The 18707-nt window shown below is 40.6% G+C and overlaps 1 non-coding gene across 1 annotated transcript; it reads left to right on the top strand.

The window, feature by feature from the left end:
- Positions 1–10636: 10636 nt before the first annotated feature.
- Trnak-cuu lies at positions 10637–10709 on the top strand. The gene has a single exon. It is a non-coding gene; the product is annotated as a tRNA-Lys (tRNA).
- The last annotated feature ends 7998 nt before the right edge of the window (positions 10710–18707 follow it).

Below are 18707 nucleotides of genomic sequence, written 5' to 3' on the forward strand. Positions count from 1 at the left end.
AAAGATAAGCTGATAGGAGAACTGAGTGGAGAGCTGCGTCAAACCAATCCTAGGATTGTTGACCAGTGACTATTTATCTTAAGAAAATAAAACTGTACGGTTAGTGATGAAAATACAACAGACGTCAGCATTCATTTCTCATATTTATAGTTGAAATATATTCTTTTATGTACTGTGTTTCGATGATTTATTCCAGTTGCGTAATTTATTTCGCGATACCATATAGGGTCTTTTATCTTTTTTTCGCGGAGGGAATGTAATTGAATCTCAATCGATCGTCAGTTTTGAGCATCCGTGTCAGGAAACGAATCAGACTTCTACGGGTCGTTTTCATCTCGGGAATGTTGAGTTGCCGATTCGTGTCACGAAATTTTGGAAGATACGGGTCACATAGCCATCAAGTTTTAAATAAAGTTGTTTATATACATCAGGTTTATACCTCAAATTCATTTCTAGCTCTAAAATTACGTAATATTCTCGTATTAATTATGTAAAGCAAAGACGGCTGCATTTAGTGCGGAGGAGACGATCACACTAGCATTGAAGTACACGCGTGTTACGTAACACGTGCGTCCTTCAATTTTTACGCGTGTCCGCTCTACCCCGAATTTCAAGATGATAACGTAATAGAAACACATTAGCACTTTTCTACTTAATTTTTTTTAACGCAACTAGTCTTAGCTTACAGAGCCATCTTCAAATACCGGGACTAGCCACAGCAATAATTTTGCGGCGGTCACCCGCATTGCACAAATTGTGCGAAAAATCCACAGAGATAATAATCATTCGTCTTCACCGGGATTCGAACCCGGATCCCCCGATTTCTGATCGAAAGATTTAGCCTAGTAATTTACAGAGGCGTCATTCCTCTCTGTGGATATTTAGCGGACACAACCAGACAAGGTTTTATGGACTGCTGATCATATGATGCCACAAGTTGTCCAAATCTTGCGCACAGCGCCACAGCCAGAGAGCAAGGCCCGGACTGAAAACAGAGGTGTTCGATCTTGACTAATTTAAGTGTACCGGGAGTAGCCACGGTGATAATTTTACGGGTGTCACCCGCAATGCACAAATTGTGAAAGACAATTAATTAAGCATGTGCACTGCTCTAACTACAGGCTCCAGGGGGAACAGAGCAAAGAAGCAGGAAAGGCGTGTGGTGATTAGCCCCATGTCCCTAGGAATCACCACTCATCTCTCCTGCTTCTTCCCTCTCTTCCCCCAAACCTGGAATCTGTAGTTGAATCAGTGCTCAATTAGCTCATGTTAAATTAATATACTTGCACCTTAATATGGCTATGTAATCTGAAACTAGTCTTGCGTTTAAAAAATAAAAAAAAACGGAAAAGTGCTTCTATCATGGATACCTTCTACTATATCACGCCCGAATCCGTCGATATAATGCTATCGTATGTTTTAATGGAGTAATTCGGGAGGAAATGATAAGCCCTCTTAATAAAATCTTCATTTCCCTCCTCATAATTAAGTTCTCTCTTTTTTTCCTCGAGTAAGGTGTTAGATGCGCTATGTATTTCAAGGGGGAGGGGTATTGGACCACCGTCGCTGGCGGTTGAAGGATAAAAGCAGGGGCGGGTTCAGGATATTTTCTAGGGGGGCACAAGGGTCTGACATGCAAGGCCGGATTCAGCATTTTTTCTGGGGGGGGATAGGGCTCATATTTGAGATTAAAAATTACATACCACAATTATTGTACGAAATATTATCTTTATTTTAATATGAAAGTTATTACTTGATATGAAATTAAATTGTTGAGGCTTCGCAATACAGAAAAGAAATGAACGTAATGATGCACCCCCTTATATCCGCGTACGGCACAAGGGGTGATATCCGAGGGAACACTTAGCGCGGACATCAACGAATCATCGGCGTGCATAAACAAATGAAACGGTAGTCAAATTCTCCAGATATCGCATTGCTTAGAATCCATGCTTACGCGGGGGTGTGGAATCCTCTTGTATTGCTTTGGGCCGTGCGGAGCCGTGGTCGTTAGGGAAGGGTAAGGAGCTGGCCGGTCGTGCGGTGAACGGCAGAGGGTGCCTACTGGATGGAGGTATGTTAGGTGGGTGGGTGTGTGCCCACGGGGCCCGGGTGTTTGAGGTAATCGAACCGACTCAATAGCAGCTTCCTCCTCGTCTCGTGCATATGTGCGTCCCTGCGGGTTGTGGCACCAAGCGCTGGGTGCATCCCGTTTCGACCTTCTATCCAAATCCTCAGGGGGAACGTATCATGGCCGTAGATTAAAGCGGATCGTTGGTCGAGACCTGATATCGCAATTTATTAATTGAAAACGAAAAGTTGCCACCCACATTTGATGAGTTAGTGACGTCATCATAGTTCCTGGTTCATTATTTCGTTACGGTCGTATCATTTGCAAAAGTGTAAGCAACCAGGAACCACTAAAAACCATGCGCGAAGACAAGGAGTATGGCAAAGGTACGGCGACCCGCTCGGATCAGTCGATGACGTCATCAGATTATCGGCGTAAGGATTACAAACGTCAATTTTTCGCCGCGAGGAGCTCGAGAATTCGGCGACGGATTGTTAAAAGAAAACATACGGGTCTCTTTATTGTTAAAGGCTATCCTAATGTACAATGATGTTAAGTTGGTGAACGATCCCAATGCCAGAACTAAGCATCTTATTACCAATATATAGGTATGTCAGGTTGACTAACTACAAGCTTTTCAGATGAGATCAAATTCATCGCCGACGGGCGTACTTGATGGTATGTGATTGTACATGAAAGCCATTTTCTCCAGTAATATTCGAATTTTTTTTTCAAAATTTAATATAGTCTGGATAGGCTCAAACGATGGATTTTATGTTTGATTTTGATATGTCTATTTTTCACAACTCTTTTCGCCGTTCAATTTGCCTGCACTATACGATGTGTCTGTTTTGATACCGTTATATTGTTGAAATTTATTCCGTGGTGTTGAACCATTCAAGGTGCGTTTTGTATGGCGTTCGAAAAACCTCTCTATCTCTATGAGTCGATGTAGGTAATTAATTCCATTTCTCTAAACCAATCGGAATTTAATTGAGAATTAATATTGTTGGTTGCTATAGCTTAAGTTTATTTGATACATCGCGTCCTGTATATTAGGATAATGTTTCATACTTGGCTGATTTTTTTTGCTGCTATACTCTTGGAGGCTATTCCAGGATATAAACTGGAGATATGTTCATTCGAAAAGCATTACGATGAACTGATGTATTGATTCTTTTGTTATTTATCACGTAACCTAGTAACCGAATGTTGATCATTTCATTTTGCATTTAATTTTAATCCTTAAAAGGAATATATTGTCTATAAACTAGTCTATCGTGAATAATTTTGAATTTCGTGCACATAATATAACATGATCGAGAAACTTGTAGAATTTAATATCCTCCAAACCGGGTAAATACATATTTATCACGATGCATAATATCTTTTGGGGCCCTAAAACATGCCGCGCCTATACATTTCGAGTGCAGCAGAGTGCGGGCCAGGCGGTTCGCACTGGACAGCCAATGTTTGTACCCATGCGGGAATGCAGGCCCTTGCACCCCTTTGCATTAGGCGGCATTTCTCTCCCCTCTAATGCTTGCCGCTCCCCCTGCACCCTCTTCTGCTCCTCCGCCCAATGTATAGGTGCTCGCTAGCTCTCCGCTTCAATTACGTCCCTCCCCATATGCCAGATCGGATGGCATTCAGTGCGTAGTAGGCAGGACCGTAGGCGCTTTCGCTTTGCATCTAAGTTTCGGAACGTGGTTTGCGGGCGAGAGGTGAGTTATGATACGGAAGGAAACGATACCAACACGTAGGATGGGTCGCCATTGTACTATGCCCCTAAAGCACCCTCTTTTTGGAACTTGGTTCTTTGTGGAATATTTGTACTATTGAAATAAAAGATGGTAGCACTCTTCCACAAGTTTTGATACTTGCGACGCGTTTCAGTGCACAGAACCATCATCCGGTACAACTCCTGTGCTACGCAAACGCTTCTTACGCATTAAATACTTCTGGAAAAGTACAACTTATTGCAATATTTATTTATTTTCACCCTCCCCGTAAACAGCACATAGAGGCCTTTACAACGGAGGAATTAATAAAGTACGACAAAAACATCCATGCCCTGGATAGGGACCACCTCCCCAGGTGGGATTCGAACCCGCAACCTACGGTTTGGCTGAACCAGGACTTTACACCACCGCCACCGAGGCCGGCAAAATATGCCGAACTGCCACTATATCACGCCTGAATCGGCGACGACACGCCGAAATTTCCTTATTCTTTTGTCACTATTCCCAATGCCAATTGGCTGTCGACAGTGAGATTCTGAATTTTTCTCAGAGTAAGGATGGGGGAGAGTGCGCTTTGGCTACTGCGCATGTAGTCAAGATCCCGCACTTACATCCCACACTTCCCACACTTCTTCCCACAAGAAGAGTAAGGATTCCCGCACTTCTTCCCACGATCACGTGGTAACCATGTTGACCACAGAATCTTCTACTGCGCAGCCTGAAAGCGCCCTCTACCCCAATCCTTACTCTGAGGAATCTTTCATTTCAATCGTTGTTATACATGGATTAATCAATGTGTGGCAGAAAGATATTTTAGGAGGAAAGGAGATGGTGAGGGAGAAAGGCGTATTTGGGAGTTTAGTGCATGTGGGTATGTACAGGGGAGTAATTCCAAAGATTCAGCAGCAAGTCGTTTCCCGTGGCTGCCAGAGATTTTTCGAATTTTGGTTACTGGGATTTTAAGTCAATGTGGATTGATGTTATTTTTAAATTTTTATTGGGAATATTTGTACGTTTAACGTGAGAGCGAGCGATAATTAGTATTCCAACGCGATGGTTTGAAATATGCCATGATGGTTGCAAATAGCTTCATACCCATTCGATAACACAGCCTTTCACCTGCTCTTTGTTTCTGTAGATTATTACAGCGTTATAAAAATGGATAGTATCGTGCTTTTCCATAGTTCAATCCGCTCCTACTTTCTGGAAGTGTTAAAGATTACTTGTATGAATAACCTCAGCCTGATAAAATTGCTGTGTCATTTTTCAATTCGTTCCTGCATTCTCCGTGTAAGGGACTGCACGATATTTTATTTGGAATGCATTAAAAATCTATCCTTCCCTCCACCTCCTGTTGGCATTAATGACATTGGCCCGTCCCCTCGCAAACACTCGACCAACCAACGCAGTGCGCGTGTGTGTCGATGGCACGGCATTTCCGTGTCCCTCCCGCCCACGCGTGCTCATCGAGTGCCCTCCGTATCGTTAATGTTCATGGCGTGTGCTGGCCGTGCCATCCCACGCCCGGCCGCCGTCACCCGAGTCCACGGCTATTACTTGATGGGTTAATGTGTTCGGACAACGAGTCTGTTTCCCATCCAAACATATCCCAATAGCGTGCGCCAACAGGGAAATTGACGGAATGTTTTCCAACGTTTTGCCGCATAACGTTTATTTCCACTATATTTTAGTCTATGCGTTTATTAGCTGTACTGCTGTATATTGGAATTGCTGTGCTGCATTCCTCCGCTTTCTCCGTATTTTTTTTTCGTATTTCCGAAGGATCTTATTCTTCTTACCTAGTCAAATTATCTGTCGCGCCGAAGACGCGTTTAACGCTGTACCGGTAAACCATGTTTACCACAACCAGCCAGTTTACAATACAATGGGTTTTTTGCGCATATGTTTGTGTTGTTTGGGGTAGTGTGTGTTTGCGTTAGCAGAAGCTTACATACTAAACAGTTGATTATATAGAAAAAAGAAATTTTACAGAAATACATATTGTAAAGTACACATTTTTTTTGGAAATTATTTTGGTATTTTTTAATTATTTTTTTTTCATTTTTAATCGTTTTTTTATCCTCTCATTAGATATACCCAACGAGGTACTTGCCGAATGGATAAGTATAGGTAGTCGTTTATTTTTTTACTCGAACAGAATGGGATTAACATATATTTGGCCGAACTCTGGCAATCAAATGTCAATTCTTGCCTTAGTTTTCAGTTTTAAAGGTCCAGGATAACTGGTGGTAACCTAATACCCCTCATCTATAATTGGTGTGCATGCTGGGTGGTAGGTAGAGTAATACTTTAGACACTATTTATGTTCAAAAGTGAGTAACAAATTGATATCTGGCTCCGATCGTAGATCTTTTTAATAAGGGAGAATGTCACATGTGGTTGGTTGGACCAATTGTGTAGTATGTATGGATAAAAGTATTTGTTTTTAAACCTATAGTCACGGTGAAACCTCCTAGACGCTGCCTATGCACTAGATATGCAATGGATATGTATTGCATTGGCTAAAACACCAAAGAAGCGGCTTTAAATTTACTTATAAGCCGATGTGTAGCGGCTTATTAATCGATGATCGAGCTTTTCTCTTACTCGTGTAACCTTAATGAAAACCAGTCCTAACTGGTGGGGAACTTCAAATAATAAATAACGGTCGTAGGTGGATCCCACCCCTTCGTACCACATGAGCGCGCCCCGTTTGCTTACGGAGCCCTCTCCTACCGGCGTCAAATTATCCGGCCGAGCGGCTGTGAGCATTACGTACCACGGGTGCATTAGCGGGGGAGCGGTGGGAGCAGTCACGCCCTCTTCATTAACGGGGGAACGGGCCCGCGGAGCGATATTGGCAACACCGCCTCCGCCATATCCTCAATTCAATTGTTGCCCTTCCGCCGCGCGAAGTAATTCGGGTCGCGTTCGGACTGCGTCGGTCTATTAATATCGGTGTCTTGGTCGTATTGTTGCCTTGAACGTCGACGGTTTCGGGCTCGAATGGTCTTCCGGTTGTTTTCGATTAGTCGGCAGCGTTCCCCGTGTGTGTCCCGCCGAATGTCTCCGCTGTGATCGCTTTGTGGAGTTGGTGTAATTCGGATTCGGGTGGATCACCTGTCTTTCATACGATATGTGCCGACGGATATTAAACCCGTGGCGGTATTGCGTAAACGTTTGATTCCCCTTGTAACCAGCGTATCGCGTTTCAGTGTGAGACTACTTATCCTTTTGAACTATTCCTACTGTTGTATAATATCCGGGAATGGTAGAGATTTCTACCAAGATCGACAACGAACGATTATGGTAAATTAACGCGATATTTCGCAAACAAGTTTTACATATACTCAGTCATTTTCGCATAGCAGCCGGCCTTTTTTACTGTATATAATACAAAATAACTCTTTTAGTATATCTCAGGATCAGTTTCGAAAATTTATTAATACCGTTGTTTTTTATGACGTGCATGATAGTAGAAAACTGTAGTTGACAAAACTCTTGAATATAACGGCTTGAGACCAAGGAATGTGGATTGCATAGGGGCTGATATCAACCGTTTGGATGACTGAGATATACGTTTGATTTCTGAGAAAGAATAGAAGAGCTCTATAAAAGGAAATCTATTTGTAGTATGACTGAAATATCTGCCTCTTCGTGGTCCATTGCAGCCTATCATGAGTGATAACAAATGAAAAAAGTAGCTTCCACAGCTGCCTCCTTTTTCTTTAAAGTTACAAGTGTTTGAATTGAAATCAGCAGTAGGTAAATATTCCAATTTTTTATTGTACTCCTCTTCATTGGTATCTACCTTTTCAAGCTGTTCTAAGTTCTGAAATAATGAAGAGTCGTCAGGAGATTTTAAGTAAATATTTTGAGTTTTAGTATGTGACAATTTTTTCATTTACTCCTACACTCCTTTTTCTAATCTCGTCAACGATACATTTCACCCGAGTGTTCTTTACATTCCTATTTTATCATCCTGGTCAACCTTATCTATTCATTTGTTACTTCTGTAATATTTAAAATTGTGTAAAACATAAAGCCTGTCATGAGCAATTTAGGTGATTAAGATGAAACCTTTCACAGTGTGATCTATCCCTTAGAACTCACTGCTGAATGCTTTACAAAGTCTCAGTGTGAAAAATAAACGTTAATAAAACTAAAACTTATATCTGGATATCAAGCTTAATTTTTTTTTCAGCTGAAGGAATGTGATTGAGTGGATAAGAAGCCGTGCCTTTAAGCTCGATGACAGTTAAAAAAAGAACATGACTTGTTGTTTCGGTTGGTTGTCTTAAGTCATTGTATGACTTATTGGTTTTGAGGGTTTCAAGCCGATAAGGGATATTGTAATTGACAGACAAATATCTTTCGTCTTTTGAGGAATTTAATTTTTCTCAGTCAAAGACATATCTGTAATCGGACGCTTTGAAAGCTGCTACTTGTCTCAAATATAATTTTTAAGACGCACGTCCAGACTGAAGCCGTCAATCATTTCGGTGAAAGCATCGGATTTGTATTCCTGGAAAGAGTTACTGTGTCATTAACTCGTTTGCCTCTCAGATACACCAATACAAGGTATAACGATGAAAATATCTCTTTTGAATGAATGTCAACTGTTGAGTTTATGATTTGAGAAATTGGAAAGAAGTGGTTGAATGTGAAATAATCATCGCGATGATAAATTCAAATTTTTCCGTTACGAAATTATTGAATATTGATCAGTCAACATTCTTTGTGATTGATTTACTTTTTATGTCTTAAAATCTTGCGATTTTGATTAATAATTTATATCTGACTTGAAGAATGGTATCTTAATTAATGGAGCTCATTTTGAGGTAGTTATTAAATTATTGATTAGGTTTGTAGTTAAATTCTGTGCATAGGTAGGAAAATATTATTGCAGTAGGTAGCTAAAATTCCTTTTTTCTACGAATAACTAGGCCTGCAGATATGTACCAATTTTAACATCAGGCCTGGAGGCTTAAGAAGGCTACAGATTCCTGCTGTAAGGCGTACTCAGCACAACTTATTTATTTTTAGCCGACAATGAGTGGCTGCTGAAAATAATGATTTCGATCACTATGAATATCAGTCAGCGGTAATTCGGATTCAAGTATTAACACCATGAAAATTTTCTTGGGAAAACGTGGCATGTGCTAGGACGTTTCCTTGAGCGAAATACTAGAAGGGCCGGTTTTGATAAGTATGATACTTTTTGCATTACTTGGTAATATATTTTTTTGGCGGAGATACATTTCTGAAATATAACTCATTCATCGTTATCTGCGGTCTAGCAACTGCACAGCTTTTGTTTAAATAGATCGACTTTTTCCGAATGATGAACTGTCAAAGTAGGGTCTGATCGAACACCGTATTCAACGTCTTGTACTTGTGTGTGACAGATATTACGAAAAACCTATTATTTAGTGCTAAATTTAGGGTTAGTCCGCTTAGAAGTAAATTAAAAAAATATTTTCTAACTATTTGTTTTGTATTCTGTTGCTGTCTAATGAGTCGCATTCAAGCTGCAGAGCTAATGCTTAACTGTCATCATGCGTTTCCTCCTGATTTCACCTGTGCCAAAGCGCGCAAAATTTGTTGGAGAACTCAAAGGAAGACGACCCTCACGCGTGTTTAACGTGAATCATACGACCACTGAATCGAGCACACCGGTGGCATACGTTCCGCCACGCGAAATAGTCCAGTGCAACCGCGTGTTCGCCAGCTACTGTATCCCTCCACGACACCGACGCGACCATGGAGGTTGTCTACGGACGGAATCTCTATGGACGCGACCATAGAGTTATTAAGGCACTAAAGATGGCGCTGCCTATGCACAGCTGTAAGTGAGGGTGAATCCGAGTGGGCGTAACCCTCCGCCATATTGAGTGTTTGTGATTTTCCATTGCCGTAATAGGCTAGAAGCTGTCTATTTCCAATTTTTCTGTTCATAAGATGTGGAATGAGAAATGTTGATTATGTCGGTAATATGGATGATGTGGTACATTTTCGTCTCATCTGACGTATCGCAGTGGTAAATTAGCGTGTGGGAACAAAGAAGGGAATATCGTCGGCTCGTGAAGGGGCCTTAGAAATTTAAAAGAATGAATGGAGAATTTAAGGTGAATGTCAATTCAGATAAGTCTTATTATTAAATTAACTCGTCGAAAGGTAAAAAGGCACTTGAAGGGAACGGGCGAAGCTTCTAACGAAAAGAAGAAGGCTTTCAGATGTTCGTGTAATTTCACCGCGAAAAATTACTATGTATACTTGAATTATTTACTCTTAAGGACGCGACGCACCCTATCTTCGCGGTCGAAGCCTAAGTTCACTCTCGTCTCTAGCAAATAATAATATACGTTTCCGTTCCGGCATCAGACGCGAAATGGCATAGAGGCAAACGGATGCGTCTGCTGCTCCAAGTGGTACGTATCCTTCCAGAGGTCGCCGCGGAAATAGTTCGTCTCGACGCGTCGTGTTTAAAGACCGCTTGCGCAACGCTCACGGAAAGCGGCGAAAATCCTACGCAGAGAGTTCATTGTCTCACGCATCCGCATCCTGTCTGCGTCCGCGATTATGAGCACGGGGTCCTTCTCCATATACTTTCTCTGTCTCCAACGGCGTACCCAGGATCAAAACTAGGGGAATAGAATAGAATATTTTTATTAGAATATAGAATAGGGGAGGGAGGAAAGAAATTATAATCACCTAATCCTGCTTCAACGAAGTCTTAGGATACCAGCGAAAAGTATTGAACTTGTTTCCACGGCTTTCCTTAACGGTCTAAGGTTTCTTTTTTTCGACTTAGGAAATATGTGCCCGGCTAGCTCAGTCGGTAGAGCATGAGACTCTTAATCTCAGGGTCGTGGGTTCGAGCCCCACGTTGGGCGATTTTTTTTTTTTTGAAATTTTATCGTTGGACTTATAGAGCGTTCATTTTTGGAATGAAGAGTAAGTATTAGGGTGCCTAGTTTTGCCACTTTTTTTTAGGAGCGAATCGTAATACCCGGGTAAGGTTGCGTACCCGGGTGGTTATTACAGATATGATTTTTTTTCAAAATCAATTGATATCTTCTGTTCGCCATTTTGTCTTGAAGTTTCGAAATTTTTAACGAAAAACGTTAAAAAAGTAAATAATTTAAATTTGGTTTTGGTAAGCACTCATTTTTTCCAATGGTGTATAACTTTGGTCTTTCCTTGATATTCTAGACCAAATACGTCAGCTCTATCCCTTTTAATTATCGAGAAAATGACCTTTTATCGTGTCCCCGAAAGCAGTTATGTGGGTGGGCAACCCGCACCACTCAGTCTCATTCTACGCTATGCATGCGATAAATGACGCGAAATAGAGATGTTCTTCAGTCAAAAACGTGTCCTAACACCCACCGTTGCACACCTTCTGGAGGATGCGGCTAGCGAAGTAGTATGAGGGTGTAGGAATTCGTTATTTCGCCAAACCATAGATGACTTGAATAAATGCCAGGCGTAATTTCGTTATAGTATTTTTTATTTTGTGTTAACGCCTGGTGTCCTAACTCCCACTGCCATACGTCTTTTCGAGGCGGCTTGCGGTGTGGTATGTAGACGTAGAAATTTGTTTTTCCCTTGAACAATAAAGGACTTAAATAAAATACTAGGCATAATTTCGTTATAATTTCTCCATGCATCCCTTTTCATTCGCTAACAACCACTGCCAAACGCCTTTTTGAGGCGGCTTGCGGGGTAATACGGGTTAATTCTGACCATTATCTGTATATCCCGTCAGCGCCCAAAGTTTTTTTTAATTCACACATGTTTCAATTTTATAAAATATGATACATATGTGCTCAACACAATGAATACAATCCACACTGACTGCATAATAGAGGAAACCTTCTACTAAGTATGTGCACCGATATGTACGCTAAAATTCACATATTAAATCCATTGCAGGAGTATTGGCTCGGCACTACACTGGGTGCTATATGGCACCCGTGGGCGTTGACGGGATATATCCTGTTTCCTGTTTTTGAAAAATTTTCCCCCTGGTTTCGGACTCCCCTCTACCCCCGAGCGAAATTAAGTTTGCTACCCCACTGCATTACGCATCCAATATCTCTCCTTTATTGAGGCATTGATTGTGATTTGCAATTTGCGTAACCGATTTAGTAAAATTTACGGTGTTCTTTGTATAAATTCATTATGGTTAAACCCGAATGATTTCAATGAGTGAGGTCTTGTTTCTCATATGTGGTTGTAGTGGATACGCATTGTGAGCAGTTGGCCATATGAATCCCTCGTGTTACGCGGCAGACGTTCAGGGATGAAGTTTTTAAGTAGTCGTGAAGGGTGTGGTCCATCTTCTTTCTTGTGCCTCTCGTCCGAAGCTGACTCCCCTTTCTCATATTCCCATCCCTTTGTGCATTCGCCCCCTCCCCCAGAATTCTAATGGGATTCATAAAACATCTGGATAAATCATTTTCCTCACCGCTCCCTCTTTCATTCTTTTGCCTCTTCAGTCCCTCCCTCCACTCCTCTGCCTCTTTTATCTAACTTCCTGTTATCTAAAACCTTCTTCGTCATCGTCTTTATATTTCTTCCCCTCCTCCCGCTCCTTTCTAGCGTCAGCCACCAGTCGTCGTCATAATTAAGCCTTCTTCATTTAGTTTTTTTTCTTTACTGGAGCTTATTTTCTCCGAAATCCCCTCCTCAAGTCGAGCGATTAGTTCGTTGATGAAAACGGTGTATTTAGACTGGAGGGGGATGGTGGAAAGGTCTCCTGACATAATGCATATATATATTTCTCCTTGATTGAAACATTAATTGTGATTTTTCATTTTATACATTAACTGGTTCGGTAAAAATTTACGGTTTCTTTTGTATCAATTCATTTCGGTTTAACCGGAATAATTTCAATGAGTGAGGGCTTTTGAGGGGATTGAACAACATAACATATTTTCGTAAAAATTGAAATTAAGAGGCGAATGAGGTTGCGTTCATTCCTATCAGAAATCGCAATTCTTTAAAAGAATTCGGTAGATTGAAGGGAAAGGTGGAAGTTACGGCCAAAAACAAAGCGTCTCTATTAATCCATTTCTTGTCAGTTTGAAATACGAAAACTCAAAAGTTGCCTCCCACATTTCATGAGTCGGTGACGTCACTAACATTCTGGTTCAATTACTCGTTCCGGGAAAACGTTTAATTCTACGAAGGCTTTTATTTTGAAAACCGCTTAATTAGCGCACAAATTTAATGGTAAAATCAATCCAACTTCTAAGCTAGGACTGAGGAAATCTGTATTCATTTCCCTTATTCCATACAATCGTGAGATAATTAGTTTTTGCACACCGGGATAAGATTGAAATGGAAAAATCCGTGAAAAATTTATATCCATTAAATTAAACACATGGTAGGAGAAGAGGGATGATTTGAATGAAATACATTTATAAGTAATGTAGGTTCGAAGATTTTCGCGGCGTTGATTAGATGATCTCTGCATTTAAAAGTATTTCATTAATAGGACGATGAAGATCAAATAGAGATAAATCAAGATAAATCTGATTTCAATGGACTCTTTAATGACGTCGAAACGTCGGCTATAATGCAGTTCTTGACCCGGTGGCAATCCAGGAAACTCTTTACGGAGTCAATTCCTCAGGTAAGCACCAAATCTTTCTTCAATCTTAGGATTGTTGACTTATGATGATGATGACGAGTAACTTGCTAGAATCTCGAGAGTAAATTTATTATTTCACTGTTAGGTTGGCCGTGGCTGAATAGGGAAGAATATTTCTTCCCCAAATCGAAGCCGAAATACGGAAAAAAACCGAGGCAGTAGCGGATTGAGATGGCGGAGAATGTGTGAGAATTCAGGTCGACGATCGCCCGGTCGCGTTTCGCGTTGAGTCGGGAGCAGAAGCGCGGGAGGAATATGGTATCCAGGCGACATGTCTCTCCCACTTGCCGCGCCGAAGGAACCCCTGCAGAGTGTGACTTTTATTCATTTTCTCCTCATTCCGCTGCTTCCTCTCCGGCTACGCCCTTCCCTGCCGACTTTCGTTGCTTTTTATTCTCTCTCTCTCTCTCTCTGCGCGGGACGTCGATCGAGTTAATTTCTTTTATTTTCCGTCCCGTTCAATGCTTATTTTTTTTCATCTTCGGAGGGAGTCCATTCCCTGTGCATGGCGGTGAAGGACGGTTTTAGTGGCAGTTCCAGCTCCCAGAAATGAATCACATATGGCTCTCTTTCTGGTCGTATCGCAGAGGCTGACTAGAAAGAAAAACATCAATTTTCAAAATGTAACTAAATATTTTTATATCCTGTCCCATACAATATGTTTTTTTTAAAAGTGTGATTGGAGGTTATTAAATTTTAAATTAGAAACGAAAAAAAATGACGAAAGTTTTTTCTTTATCAAGTATAAATGTTAAAATTTCCAAACTGAATATGAATTTGTGGATTAATTTTTTCTCTTCATTAATTTCTTTGCATGTGGTCGCACACATGTTATCAGTCGAAGCCTTCATATTTCAGAAATTATAGTAGCAAATCCGATTTTATTATTCATTATTAATTAATTAATTAATATTATTTATTATTGAATTATTCTTTATTTTGACAAATGAGAATAGATTGTGAAAAGTTTAGGGGTTAGTAAATCTGGGAGAATACGCATGAGAGATACAGATGTTAATCTGGAAATTGACCGATTTAATTACACTTCGATTAATTTTGCTATGTTATGTTTTAAATTATTCCTCGAATGCTGTTTTTCGCCCTTACTTTTTGTGACGTTCCTCTGTAATTTACCTACTTTTGTCACTAACTTCAAACGCTCAATCACCTTGGGTAATATTCCTTTTCTCACGCTTGTCCTCTTTATTTCTCATGGCGCGATTAACTTTTTGAGTGGGCGGTCACCTACGCTAACCTCGGATGTAAATCTACAGCTGACTGGTTGTGAATGCGAAAGAATATTTTTCCCTAAAAACTTTCCTGCACAGCATGGCACACATGAAACTAAAATGTAAGTTAGGGCCGGAGTAAACGACAAAATTTTGTTTTATTGTAAATAAAATGGCTTAGCGCCACAAATTTTGGGTGCCATTTTTTCATTCGATATCAACCCTTCCCCATATGTCCCCATGTCCAGGGTTGATTATGTTCTCCTTTGTTCTGTTATTTTTATAATTTCCATTGATCTTTTGGCTTTATTTCACCTTTTTATATCTATCATCCCCTGCATTGTGGTGTCATTGGGGCAAATTCACCTCGTACACAATGTTCACTACCATATATTCTAAATAAATCCAATTTTAAGGACTTTTATACATTTATTTGCCTATGTTGTGGAGTAAGTTTTGTCTATGGACCCAGGGATCCTTTAAATTCCGATAAATAAAGAACTTCAGGCAGTTCCAATGGCCCCCGGGACCCTTTCCGATCTTAAGATTTTTTCCGTTCTAATCGAACGAGAACCAATCTTAAACTCTCATCTTTGATGACGTCCTGTCGATTATCTCCCTCGCTTAAATCGTTAATTTCCGGCAGGGCTCATTTATTTTCCGAAAAAGAAGAAGCGAGAGGAAGCAATTTCGCGGGAAAAGTCCCATGCCGGTAATATCTTATGCCTTTCTCCCCCTATCTACCTCCGCGAAAGAGATTTCACAAGGGTCTTTCAACTATTTCGCCTCCTCTTCAACGCAAAAGAAGGAGACTGCCTCTTTGCCTTTGCGGCACTTCATTAAAGTGATGTCTATCAAAGACGATAGGAAATTCTCCTTATCCCACAGTAGTGACTGTGTTCCGTGATACTCGACAAATTTGCCTGTGCTATTGGCCGGGGTAAGTTTCCTCGTAGGATTTGGCTATACTGTAAAAAAAAGTCAATTAAATTTGCTCCTCAGAATTCATTGTCAGTTTCGACATCGTCGAAGGTCTTCATGTAATGAGAATATAGTTACTTTTCTCAGTGGCGTAACTAGCACTATGCTTTGGGGGGGATGGGATAGCCTGGGGTGGCGATATGCAACCCCCGTTGGGCAAAATTGTTGAACAATAACATGCTTGGAAATACACTTCACATTATTTTCGCAGGAAAAAATTAACTTTAAGCTGACGTAAATATGATATGTCAAAACTAGACATTAGTTTAAAATATTTTTTTTATTTCTATGAAGCTTTTCGGGGGGTATAACCCCCTCATTCCCCCCCCTTAGTTACTCCACTGACTTTTCTTCAATCATAAGGAGTTTCATTAGCACTGCTAGTTGAAACGATATGGCGTTGGTATCTATTAAATGAAGTACCTAAAAGTTGTGGAACTGAACAAAAAAAGGCCAAAGAAATTTGATTCTAGGAATATTTTCTTCGCGGAGGCGCAGTCAAAATCGGCATTTTATGGCTTAAAGGTGGCAGATACGACTAAACGTGTAAAATTGGGATATAAGTCTGTTATGAGCCATATACCCACATTCAATGGCGTAGCCAGGATTTTGAAATGAGGGGAGGGGTTTACCGGAGATTTCGGGGCCCTTCCGGGGTGTGGAAAACACCCCAGGGCAAAGAGTGGTACGGGGGTCCTCCCCGAGGAAAACCATTGGATTTTTGATGCTGAAAACGTGATTTTTAGGGCTCAAAAACAGTGTATAACTTTTCGTTTTATTTATTGAGGCCATCTTACTCCGGTTCAGGTGAAATTGTTCGGCCTTCATTCCATCTCCACGCCACACTGTGTCATCGTCCTGTATTTATGTTTCTGTTTCTTAGTTTAATTTCTATCAGTTATTATGATTGCATATATGATATGTATATACTTATATATGTATATAACAGGGAGGGGGGTTACGACAGGGAGGAGGTGGTGATGGTGGGAGGGTGAAGAGCTAACGAGGAAATGGATCCCTCAAGGTCAGTGGGTTTACGTAATGAGTCCAGGAGAACTGATAATAAAGGAGAGGAGTAGAAGGGGTACAAAACGTCGTTTACACACACGTACATTTTTGTTGCGACATGCTCTTAAAATTTCTAAATGTTCAAGAAATTCCAACTTTTTTCCTTTACAAAGATTGTGGAGAACGTTGAAATTGAAATCACTTCTAAGGTTGCAGTCCAACAAATGTTTAGCAAAATTAGAGGTTGAATCGCCTCTTACCCAACACTTCATGTGTTCATTTGCCCTAGTTTTTATGGCACATCCTGTCTGACCAATATATACAGAATTACAATCAGGCATATTGCAATACAATTTATACACAGAGGTTTGGTCCTTGTCAATAAAATTTGGCTTTGAATTAAATTTAAAAAAATGCCAACTGTTGTCATGCTATAAAACGATCATCTTACTTTATCTTCCGGGAAAATTCCAGTCACCCGATAAGATAGGGGGCCAAGGAATGGTATTTTCCTCCAATAGGTTGCAGATCTGTCACTATTGGGAGATGCAGAGGGCAAGGTTGTGACGGTCTCCATTCCGTGCTTTTTAAGTTTCCTATCAAGGATTTTGTCAATTGTAACAGACTTACACCCGATTTTAATTTTTCCCGGTGAATACTTCTGACGAATATTTCTCGGGTTTTCAGCCAGTTGGTGCGGGGGTCCTCCCCGGGGAAAACTATTGGATTCTTGATGACTTCCATAAAGTAACAGTCTTGAGGATGGGAGACAAGTCGTCTCCCGAAACGTCGGCTTGTATAAAAGCATTAACCTGGCTGAAAACCCGAGAAATATTCGTCAGATTTATACCCGTTTTGAACAGCATTTAATTTTATGGTGAATAGTTCTTTTTCAAAATTTTCAAGTTCAAAAATTTCCCCCTCCTATACTGTCATCTACTGCCTAGGTTTTCCTCCTATTGGTACAGGAACTCTCTATGAGTGGCCGCCATAGGTAGGTTTTTCCGATGGCGTGATTTCCATTCGTGGGGTGGTTTGGGATTCACCCCTCTCCCCCATAGGACTCGATTTCCGCCCTTACCCCTCCCCACCACTCCTGCTTCATCCAACTTTTCCCAAAGAGAGTTCTGATGAACTTTTTCCATTCCAGTTTTCCTCCTCTTCCCTTTCAGATTATCCGTCCTCCCTTAGTCTACCTCCGCCTCCTCCTTCTTCTCTTTATTAATGGGGAGGCCCTCTTTCTTTTTCTTCCCCTGACATTTCTTCTCCTTCCGTCCTCATCCCATCCGTCTTTCGAGAGGTGTGAAGGATCAATAGATCAATGATCATTTGGAATGGAAACCGATATCCGAGGCGATCCTTCTCGGTTTTTTAGTGGGTTGAGCTGCAATTGCACCTTGCGGGCTCTGGACGCCTCTTATTCGGTCATCCAAGGAATAAAAACAACATAAAATTAAAATGAAACATTCTCCTTCTAAAAAGTTTATAATAATCCGTAATAAATTTAAAAAATAAGCGTTTCGTCACTCGAAGAATAAACCGTGGGTTCTGATTCGGCTGATTAGGTATGATTGTATCAGAGCCTGATAGGTGAATAAAGATTGGCACGCAATATCACCACCCAAGCTTTTTTCCCTGACTGATGAAAACCTTATTTATTTAACTTTTTAATGTATTTTATCGTATTTTTGGAAAAAGCGTGTTCTATAAATGTTTCCTCCTTGTTTTCATTTTCTACTTTCTAGTGGTGAATCATGTTATCGAATAAACGACTGATTTTAAAGAAATTTCAGCAAAATAAATGTGTAGCTAACGCCATCTATTGAGAAAATATAAATTATTTTCCATGAGAAAATTTTGTTGAACCAATTCCGTTTAGATCTATGGGCTGGTTTGGATTTATGGATACTCTGGTCTAGAGGGGACCGTATTTTTTTACCCGCCCGCAGCCTTTTTCAAGACAATTCCCAGTCTATCAAAGCGTTATGTGTAATAATTGACAATTCAATCTGGTA

The sequence above is a fragment of the Ischnura elegans genome, chromosome 4 (assembly GCF_921293095.1).
Source record: "Ischnura elegans chromosome 4, ioIscEleg1.1, whole genome shotgun sequence".
Taxonomy (NCBI): domain Eukaryota; kingdom Metazoa; phylum Arthropoda; class Insecta; order Odonata; family Coenagrionidae; genus Ischnura; species Ischnura elegans.